Source organism: Capsicum annuum, chromosome 12 (assembly GCF_002878395.1).
Source record: "Capsicum annuum cultivar UCD-10X-F1 chromosome 12, UCD10Xv1.1, whole genome shotgun sequence".
Taxonomy (NCBI): Eukaryota; Viridiplantae; Streptophyta; class Magnoliopsida; order Solanales; family Solanaceae; genus Capsicum; species Capsicum annuum.
Genome location: NC_061122.1, coordinates 11290821 through 11301297, shown reverse-complemented (window position 1 = coordinate 11301297; position 10477 = coordinate 11290821).

Here is a 10477-nt window from a genome sequence, read left to right as displayed (position 1 = left end):
GAAAGAGTACAAGCTAGCGAGGAAGGAGGCGAAGTCAGCAGTCACGGCAGCTAAGACGGCCGCTTTTGAGAGCTTGTATGCAGGGTTACAGGAGAAAGGAGGGGAGAAAAAGTTGTTTAGACTCGCTAAGGCTAGGGAGAGGAAGGGTCGTGACCTCGATCAGGTGAGGTGCATTAACGGGGAGGACGGTAGAGTGTTGGTGGAGGACGGCCACATTAAGAAGAGATGGCAGTCGTATTTTCATAGGCTCTTGAATGACGAAGGGGATAGAGCTATTGTGTTAGGGGAACTGGAGCACTCAGAGGAGTGTTGGGATTTTAGCTATTGTAGACGTTTTAAGGTAGAAGAGGTTAGACAAGCTGTCCGCAGGATGCAAAGGGGTAGGGCGACGGGGCCGGATGAAATACCGGTGGAGTTTTGGAAGTTCGTTGGAGAGGCTGGTGTAAGGTGGTTGACTGGATTGTTTAATGAAATCTTCAGGACGGCAAAGATGCCCGAGGCGTGAAGGTGGAGTACCATGGTCTCTCTCTATAAGAATAAGGGGGACATTCAGAGTTGCAATAACTATAGGGGGATTAAGTTATTGAGTCACTCTATGAAGATCTGGGAGAGAGTGGTCGAGGTGAGGCTGAGACGGATAGTGTCTATTTCGGAAAACCAGTTTGGATTTATGCCCGGCCGCTCGACGACGGAGGCAATCCACCTGGTGCGGAGGTTGGTGGAGCAGTATAGGGAGCGGAAGAAGGATTTGCACATGGTGTTTATCGATCTGGAGAAGGCATACGACAAAGTCCCCAGGGAGGTGCTTTGGAGATGCTTGGAGGTGAGTGGAGTACCGCTGGCATATACCAGAGTAATTAAGGATATGTATGATGGAGCGAAAACCCAGGTGAGGACGGCGGGAGGAGACTCAAAGCATTTCACTGTCCTGACAGGATTGCACCAGGGATCTACTCTTAGTCCCTTTTTGTTTGCGTTGGTGATGGATGTGTTGACGCGACGCATTCAAGGGGAGGTGCCGTGGTGTATGCTTTTTGCAGATGATGTAGTTCTGATAGATGAGACTCGAGGGGGTGTGAATGACAAATTAGAGGTGTGGAGGCAAACTCTTGAGTCTAAAGGGTTCAGGGTGAGCAGAAGCAAGACAGAGTATGTGGAATGCAAGTTTAATGACGTGAGGCGAGAGAATGAGGTAGTAGTGAAGCTGAAAGCACAGGAGGTATGTAAGAGGGATAAGTTCAAGTATCTTGGGTCCGTGATCCAGAGTAACGGTGAGATTGACGAGGATGTCTCGCATCGTATTGGGGCGGGATGGATGAAGTGGAAACTCGCGTCGGGGGTGCTGTGTGATAAGAAGGTGCCGCCCAAGCTTAAAGGCAAATTCTACAGGGTGGTAGTCCGTCCGGCCTTGTTGTATGGAGCGGAGTGTTGGCCAGTTAAGAACTCCCACATCCAGAAAATGAAGGTAGCAGAAATGCGGATGTTGCGCTGGATGTGTGGACTGACTAGAGGGGATAGAGTTCGGAATGAGACTATCCGGGAGAAGGTTGGTGTGACTTCAGTGGAGTGCAAGATGCGGGAAGCACGATTGAGATGGTTCGGACACGTGAAGAGGAGGGGCATGGATGCCCCGGTCCGTAGGTGCGAGAGGCTAGCGTTGGATGGTTTTAGGCGGGGTAGGGGTAGGCCGAAGAAGTACTGGGGCGAGGTGATTAGGCGGGACATGGAACAGTTACAGCTCACCGAGGATATGACCCTAGATAGGAAGGTCTGGAGGGCGCGAATTTCGGCAGAGGATTAGGGCCAGTTTGGGTCGCTAGTGTAGGGAATTACTTGGTGGGGTTTTTATTCCTGTTATGATTCCGTCTTCCGTGTTCCATGTTTTATTACGAATCTGTGTGCTTTCCTTTGCTTTCCTCTGTTTTATATTACTTATGGGTGCCGTATTTATGTTATGTAATCTGTTTCTGTGTTTTACTATGTTTTTGTGTGGTATCTCGTGTCTTGAGCCGGGGGTCTATCGGAAACAGCCTTTCTACTTCATCAGAGGTAGAGGTATGGACTGCGTACATCTTACCCTCCAGACCCTACTAGGTGGGAATACACTGGGTTTGTTGTTGTTGTTGTTGTTGACTCTAGCTAAGGGTCTCCCAGAAACAACCTCTGTATCTGCTGGATGTAGGGGTAAGGTTTGCTAGGAATTGTTGGAATCAGAAAGGAAGCTTTGACACCCGATTACCGACTCCAATCGTTGTTGTTTTGTCAGTTTTAACTTTTGTGCCAGTTTTAACTTTTGTGCACCGATATGTGTTACTCGAGCTGAGGGTTATCCGAAAACAATCTCTATATCTCCTAAGGAAGGGGTAAGGTTTGCTAAGGATTGTTACAATCAGAAAAGAAGCTTTAACTCCTGATTACTGGCTCCGATTCTTGTTTGTTTTTTCGAGTTTTTTCTTCTGTGCACTGATGTGTGTTCCTCGAGCTGTGGTTTTTCTGAAAATAACCTCTCTATCTTCTCGAGCTAAGGGTAAGGTTTGCGTTACATTCTTCGTCATTAGGTTTGCGTTACATTCTTCGTCATTACTTCTGTGGACTGATTGTACAACCTTTTCCACATCAGGTTAAGATTACTTACTACAATAGGTACAGAAAATGTGGTAACTAGTTATAACGTCAAATACACTCCTCACTGTATAAAATTCTTTTCACTGACTGCATATAAATTCTTTATACTATCAGTGTATATAAGTTAAATCTTTTTCTTTCGTTACGAGTTAAATCTTTTTCTTCCATTACGGCAGTTAGTGGTTTTTTTTTTTTTTTGGGGGGGGGGGGGGGGGGGGGGGGGGGCTGTTAGGTGAGTGATAGAGAAATGTACTGGCAGTGTTTGCAGTAGAGAGTAGCACTAGACTAACAGCCAAGAGTTACAGCGTAGGAATTCAAAAGTTCCAGCTGACTGCCATGTGCTGAACATCTATCTATTTGGACTTTGAATTTTGAAACCAACAAGAACAAATAAGCAAATTGTTGTCTGGCCCGTCTAACATCATTACTTTATTTAAAATAAGATTTAAATATCACATTCACAAAATATTAGAGAAAATCAAAATAAATATGATGTTGAAAAATTATTTGTTTGGTGAACGCTCCATAGAGAAATAACAATAATAATAGTAAAAATAATATAAATTCCAATCTAATTATTTATAGGAAAAATTACGTAAGTCAACACCTTAACTTTTCTATATTATTTTAAATACCATCTTACTAAATATATTACAAAAATCTCTTCTAATTCATAAAACTCTAATATTTACTGATACATTACAACTCATCCTATTTTTATGCCTCCTGCTCCTTAAAACTCGCCCAAAATTATGGTAAAATATCCGACAAATTTATCAATTCAACAATTACAATCGTGTTATCAACTTATCATCCACTACTTCAACATATTCAAATTTCAACTTCCAATTACAACCTCCATTAACTTTTTTCCTCAAATTTATTTGGCTGTTAATTTGTTTTCATAACTTTTTTTACAAATTTGTTAATTTGTTTTCAAATTTACAATCGTAATTAACTTTTTTCAAATTTTCAAATTCTCCATTAACAATCGTGTTAATTTGTTTTCAAAAATCTCCATTAACTTTTTTCTTCAAATTTATCCGAATATGTAGTCATAAAGTCTATTGTTGTATCTATAGAGTAGAAAAGAAAGCAAGTTACAAAAAGAAACCATTTATCAAAGGAATGAATTACATGTTTTGAAGTGAATCTGATACATAAGTTTAATGCACTGAGACATTGCATGCTTTCCAATACACACTGAAATTTATATGTGATTTAGGTTCTTTCTTAATATCTGATATATTCACTTTACTGAGTTTGATACATAATTCTAAGGTTTCTAATATAGTTCTAAGGTTTCTAATACATAAAAGACATTGCAGGCTTTCTGATACATACTAATATTTATATGTGTTTTGGTTCTTGTAAACCTGATACATTAATATGCCGAGTACATATATCTGATTTTAACGACATATTGCATTATTTTATGATACATAATAAGAAATTACATTTAACTTGGGTTAGTTTACACTTAATACATTCAACATACTTATTATGATGCATAAATCAATTTTTAAGAGATATATTATTATATCGGATACATACTAAATTTTGAAATTGTTATGAATTATTTTGCAACTGATATATTCAAAATGTTGGGTACAACTGATACATATGTATTGTGTTTATAGTTCATCTAAAACTACATGTTGTATCTTATGTATCATCATCAATTTTACGTTTTGGATTAGGTACGTATAAGTTTTTCTTACATTTTTTGTTGATTTAGTTTTGCATTTTGTGCACATTTTGATTTTAGAGCTTTTGGGAGAATTATGATTGGAGAATGTTAATTATGGTGATTCAAATTTTAATTATGAAGTTATTACTAATTTTTAGGGATTCAAGAGACATATCTCAATCAAAATCCCATTAATTGCTCTATCATTTAATTCCACATCATTATTTTTTTTTTATATAGTAAATTAGTTTGGTAGTTATGTATCTGTCGGTTAGGTATTCGGACCAAACGTATATATCATATCCGGAATATTAAGTAAGTAGTATAAAAGTTGGGAGAGAGAGTAATTACGTAGCAAGTGTTGGGATTTATGTTGTTTACCCTTATTTATACCCTCTCTCACTTCCTTAATTACTTTATTCTCTCTCCCGATTCATATACATAATAAGGTCGACATATACATAGAAACTTTTGTATATGACAAGGTCGACATATACACAACAAGGCTGATTTATATATATAACAAGTATAACAAGGTCGAAATATACATAACAGGGCCGATATATACATAGAAAGCTATGTATATGTATTTTTAGAAAAAAATGAGATTTTTATAATATGTTTGGAGAGATGAGATTTTTTGTAATAAGTGAAACTTAAGTTGTGGGTTTATGTAATTTTTAGATAGTAATATCTGGTGTAATTTTAGTAAAGTGATTGCCAATAATAGAGGTTGATATTGGTGGCTGATCGTGATGGTTAGTCATAGTGTTAATAAGTTGTGCAATGGTTTGTATTATGATGATTGTATACGGTGGCTAGCAATGATGATGACGGTGAAATACAGTACTTAATAGTAATAAATCAAACACATATTATGAGCAAATTACAGATTGTATGCAACCAAAAACAAACACGTTTAATGAATTGAAATATGAGCAATTCAGATTTTCATTCCATGGAAACATAAGAAATCAAATTAAACATAAGAAAATTCAACAAGAATACATCTTTCCAAAGGAAATCCATCCACCTTACAACATCAACATATCCAGTGTAGTCCCACAAAGTGAGGTATGAGGAGAAAAAGGTGTATGAGACTCTACCTCAAGTTGAACAAAAGAAAAAGTCGTAAAGAAAGTACAACGACAATAGATAGTAACAAAAACAACATATAGCAACAGAATAGTACTACAACAAACTAATAATATAAAGGAACTATATGAAATAATAAATAATAGCACAAATTGAAGAACAAGAAACTACAAGAGTAGTCCTATGGGTACATCCACTAGGGGTCGAGCTAGCATACGAACTATGGATTCGACCGAAGCCAGTAACTTTGTTCAAAATTCTTTATTTGTCTCAAAAAATCTCTTGAATAAGTATAAATTATTAATTTAAGATCCAATAATTCAAATAAACTAAAATTTCAAATCCATAAACTTCAAATCCGAGCTCCGTCTCTTCCATCCACCATACATAAAACAATCTTTTTTATATATTAAAAAAAAATGAAGAAATTGAAATAAGTACAAGTTTGAATGAAACAAGAAATTGAAGGATCACAAGATACTTGAGGTGGGGGGCGGAAAGGCATTAGTGGACATTACGAGGTTGAAAAGTTCAAAAACATAGTAAAGTAAAACAGTTAGCATTAAGTTAGTTATTATAACTACTTAAAAAGTTAGGTGTGGAATCACAGAAAATTCATTAAGATAAGCCAATACAAATACGTAACTCCTTTCTAAGTGTCCTCGGTATCCGGATCCCGTTTGATTAGGATTAAAAAATAATTTTTTTAGTTTATATGCTTAAAAATTAAAATAAGTATTTACAAATTAAAAAATAATAATATTTGAATAGAGTACTGAAACTAAAAAGAAATTACCAATGTACTTAATAAATAAGTATTATTAAACACTTTTTGGTTGTCAAATAATTTTTAATTCTAATAATTCGAAAATAAAGGGAAAAGGTGAAAAGGAAACTAGAGGGAGGCTACGGAGAGACGAGGCAAAGAAAAAAAAGAAAGAAAAATAATATATTTAAAGACTAAAAATTCAGGGTATTGTTGGAATTGAAGAAAAATATAAGGAATATAAAGGTAAATTTTTTGTTAAACTTAAAAGAAATTTAATCTAAAAATTAAAAAATTGAGAATACCGATCTTTTCACTTTTTATTTTTTGTAATCAATTTTTGACTTTTTAAAATATTTTTTTATTTTATCAAATACTTACAAAAATTAAAAAATTATATTAAAAATTAATTTGATCCTCATAGTCCATTAGGAAGGCAATTGCTATAAGGGTTGTTTGCCTTTATACAATTCAATTTCAACTTTTTTTTTTTTTTTGGTTAAAAGGATTAAAAGTAGATAGTCACAATTTACAAGTTAGCCGATTAGTCCAGCTCAAAAATAGCATGATCTGCACTCAAGTTCGTTCTGTTAGCTTTTACAGATCTATTAAAATAGGTTCCTAAAATGTCTGCCCAGACATGTTCTAGCGCAAACACAGGAGGAACTTCCAAAATATGCTTTGTTCCAAAAATTCGTCTACGTGCTCCTTTATTTGCAAGTGAGTCTGCTACTTGATTTTGTTCTCTAAAGTAGTGTTGTACTATTGGACGCCCCACTCTTGTCAGCATGGACCTGCAAAGATCAACAATAGGGTCATAATGCATGTTTCTACGTTTTAGCATGTATATAACCTATTGCGAATCAATATTGATCTCAATAAGGTGAAGGTTATTTTCCTCCATAATTTTTAGGCCTTCTAGCAAATCTAAAAGTTCCATTTGGTTATTAGTAGCCTTTGGATAGCCCTTGTAGTAGCCCATGATCCATTCTCCACTGCTATTTTTGATTACACCGTCTATACCCCCAACCCCAGGGTTTCCCAAGCCGGAACCATCGGTGTTCAGTTTATAGTAATTCTGAGGCCGAGGGGACCATTTAACCTAGATGGTTACAGGAGGTTGCTGCTGAGTATGAGGATGGTTGTTCAGGTGAGTCTATTTAACAGTTGGCGTATAAGCATTATCAAAGATCGAAGTGTAATTAGAGTTGTTAAAAACGTTTTCGTTTCTACACTTCCAGATTTTCTAGAGGCAGAAGACAAAGAGGACATCAAGACTTATGTTGGCGTCAAAGGTTTTGTTGCGAACCCAATTTTTGACAACATCAAGCATGTTGTCGTTAGTCATGCCATCCAGGTTAGGAAGGTTGTATCCCAGTCTGTTGAAGAGCCTGCTCCATAGCTGTGATGCTTTGGGACAGTTCCAAAAGATGTGAGGAATATCTTCTTGGGTAGTGTTACAGCAGTAGCAGTAGAGAGTGATGGGGACACCCCTTCTTACAAGAATAGGATTACAAGGAAGTCTATTATGATTAAGGAGCCAGAGAAAGTGCTTCATCTTGTTGGGAACTTTCATGTTCCAAAACTAAGTGAAGTTTTTGGTGTTGCTGGAAGGGAGGGTTTAAAAATTGATGAGCTTGTAAGCAGTGCTACTCTTGAATTGACCATTACCAGTGAGTCCCCATATAGGGTAGTCTGTGGGACTTTTCATAGTATGGAAGAAAGTAGACTGGATATTGTGAGTGATAGTAGGAGGGAGTGAAAAGGGAAAAGAGGTAAGATCCCAAATCCCATTCTTCCAGAAGTCAGAAATGTAGGCCTAATGCAGGTTTTTTGTAGGAGGCCCTTGAATGGTGTTACAAAGGGGATCAGAGTTAGGGATCCTCCTATCAGTCCAAAATTTGGTTTGCTCTCCTTTATGGATGATCCACAGAGAGACTTCTCTACAAATAGCTTTGCCCTTGGTGATAAATTTCCAGGTTTTGGAGAGGCTTTGATTGGAGTTGGACATGCTATATTTGGAGAGGAGGATTCTGGACCAAAAAGACTGAGGATTCTTGGTTAGTCTCCAAGCTAGGACAGAGTGCATAGTATCATTCTTGATACTAGATTTTTGAATACCCAAGCCACCCAAATATTTGGGTTGAGTTATGACCTCCCATTTGATCATGTGCATCTTTCTCCTCCCATCAGTGGTGCCCCAAATGAAATCCCTTTGAATTTTGTCAATTTGTTGAGAAATCTTGTGGGGTAACTGAATGTATTGCATAACATGGGTTGGGATACTATTAAGAGAAGCTTTGGTAAGGGTGGTTCTGCCAGCTTGATTGAGAAACTTGGTTTTCCAGCCAGCTAGCTTAGCTTTCATGTTATCAATGATGAATTGGAAGTCAACCATGGTGAGGGCTTTATGGAAGATTGGGAAGCCAAGATACTTCCCAAAGCTATTTCTGTGCTGAATGTTTAGAATAGAGGAAAAGTAAGTACAATTATCCATGGAACATTTTTTGGAGAAGAGAACCTTTGACTTGGTTCTATTAATTTTTTGCCCAGAAAAAACACTAAATAATTTAAGAGTCCTCTTGATAGTTTGACAGTTTTGTTTGGTGGCTTTAGCAAACAGGGTTAGGTTGTTAGTAAAGAAAAGATGAGAGGGTTTGGGACCTCTTCTGCTGATGGAGATAGGAGATCAGTTGAGTAGGTCAACCTCGTAGTCGATCCTTTTAGAAAGAAATTTCATGGTTAGGATAAAAATATAGGGAGAAATGGGATCTCCCTGTCTTATTCCCCTAGTTGGTTGAAAGTACTAAGTTTTAGTACCATTAGTGAGGATGGAGATAGAGGAGGTTGAGATGCAAGACATGATCAAGTTCGAGAGCTTATTGGGAAAATTGAAGTAGTGGAGGGCTTGCCTAATGAAGGACCATTCAAGCCTATCAAAGGCGTTCTCAAGATCAATTTTGATAATTATGTTGCCCTTGCTACCCTTCATTTTATTGAAGTGGCTTATGTATTCCTGAACAAGAATAGCATTATCAGAGGCCCTTCTATTCGCTAGAAAACTGAACTGGGTAGGGCCAACGATATTAGCCAAGAAGGGCTTGATTTTGTTGGCTATTATCTTAGTAATAATTTTATATTAGGTATTGCAAAGACCAATGGGTCTGAAGATTCTTAAAGAGACTGCATTTTGACACTTTGGGATAAGACAGATGTAGGTAGCGTTAGCCTGATCCTCTATTTGGCCAGTAGAAAAAACAGTGCTATAGAAGGAGATGAGTTGAGGACTGATGGTATCCCAGAATCTCTAAAAGAAAAGAGGATGCAGGCCATTAAGGCCTGGGACTTTGGTAGCTTTAAAATTCAATACAACTTTCCTAATTTCATTAACAGTTGGGATACTGTCAAGCTGTCAAGTATCTCATGAGCCTGTTCTGGAATGGATCCCCTGGAAGAAGGGTTCTTCTGACAATTGAGAAACAAAAGGGTATGGTCAGTACAGTAAAGGTCTCTGTAAAAGGAAAGGATAGCATGGTTTATGTCTTCAGGGTCAGAAAGCCAACTACCATTATCCAGTTTTAGGGAGTTGACTCTATTCATTCTTCTCCTATTGAGGGTGACAGTGTGAAAGAATTTGGTATTTGCATCCCCCTCAGTGAGCCAATTAATCGTGGATTTGGTTTTCCAGAAACGATGTTATTGTTTGAGGGTATCACTTTACTCTTTAAGGAGGGTGGATTCAAGGTTCTAAAGGAAGGAGCTGGAGGGATAGTAGGTACTTTCTTGAATGCCCGCGATCCTTGCTAAAATCCTTTTCTTTCTGGAGAAAATATTTCCAAAAACTTCTTTGTTCCAAGAGGTTACAATAGTTTTGAAAGAGATAATGGAATAAGTGAGGTTGCAATCAGAAGGGAAAGCTTGGTTAATGTGAGAAGGGAACTCCAGGTGGGAGCACCACATAGGCTCCATTCTAAAAGGCTTGACCCTGATGGGGTATTGGTTGGTAAGACTAACCACGAGGGAATAGTGGTCAGAGTGGGTCCTAGGAAGATGTGTTACAGTAGTTTCAGGATAAAGGTGGATCCATCTATCAGTAGCAAAGCATCTGTCAAGTCTTTAAAGAATCAGATTATTTCTATCCTTATACTTTTATTAGTCCAAGTGTATTTGCTGCCTTTAAAACCTAAGTCTACAAGGCAGCATTGGTTAACACATCTCCAAAAACTATTGGTCCTACTGTTGCTAATGGGGTTACCCCCATATTTTTCAATAGTTTGGAGGACTTCATTAAAGTCACCACT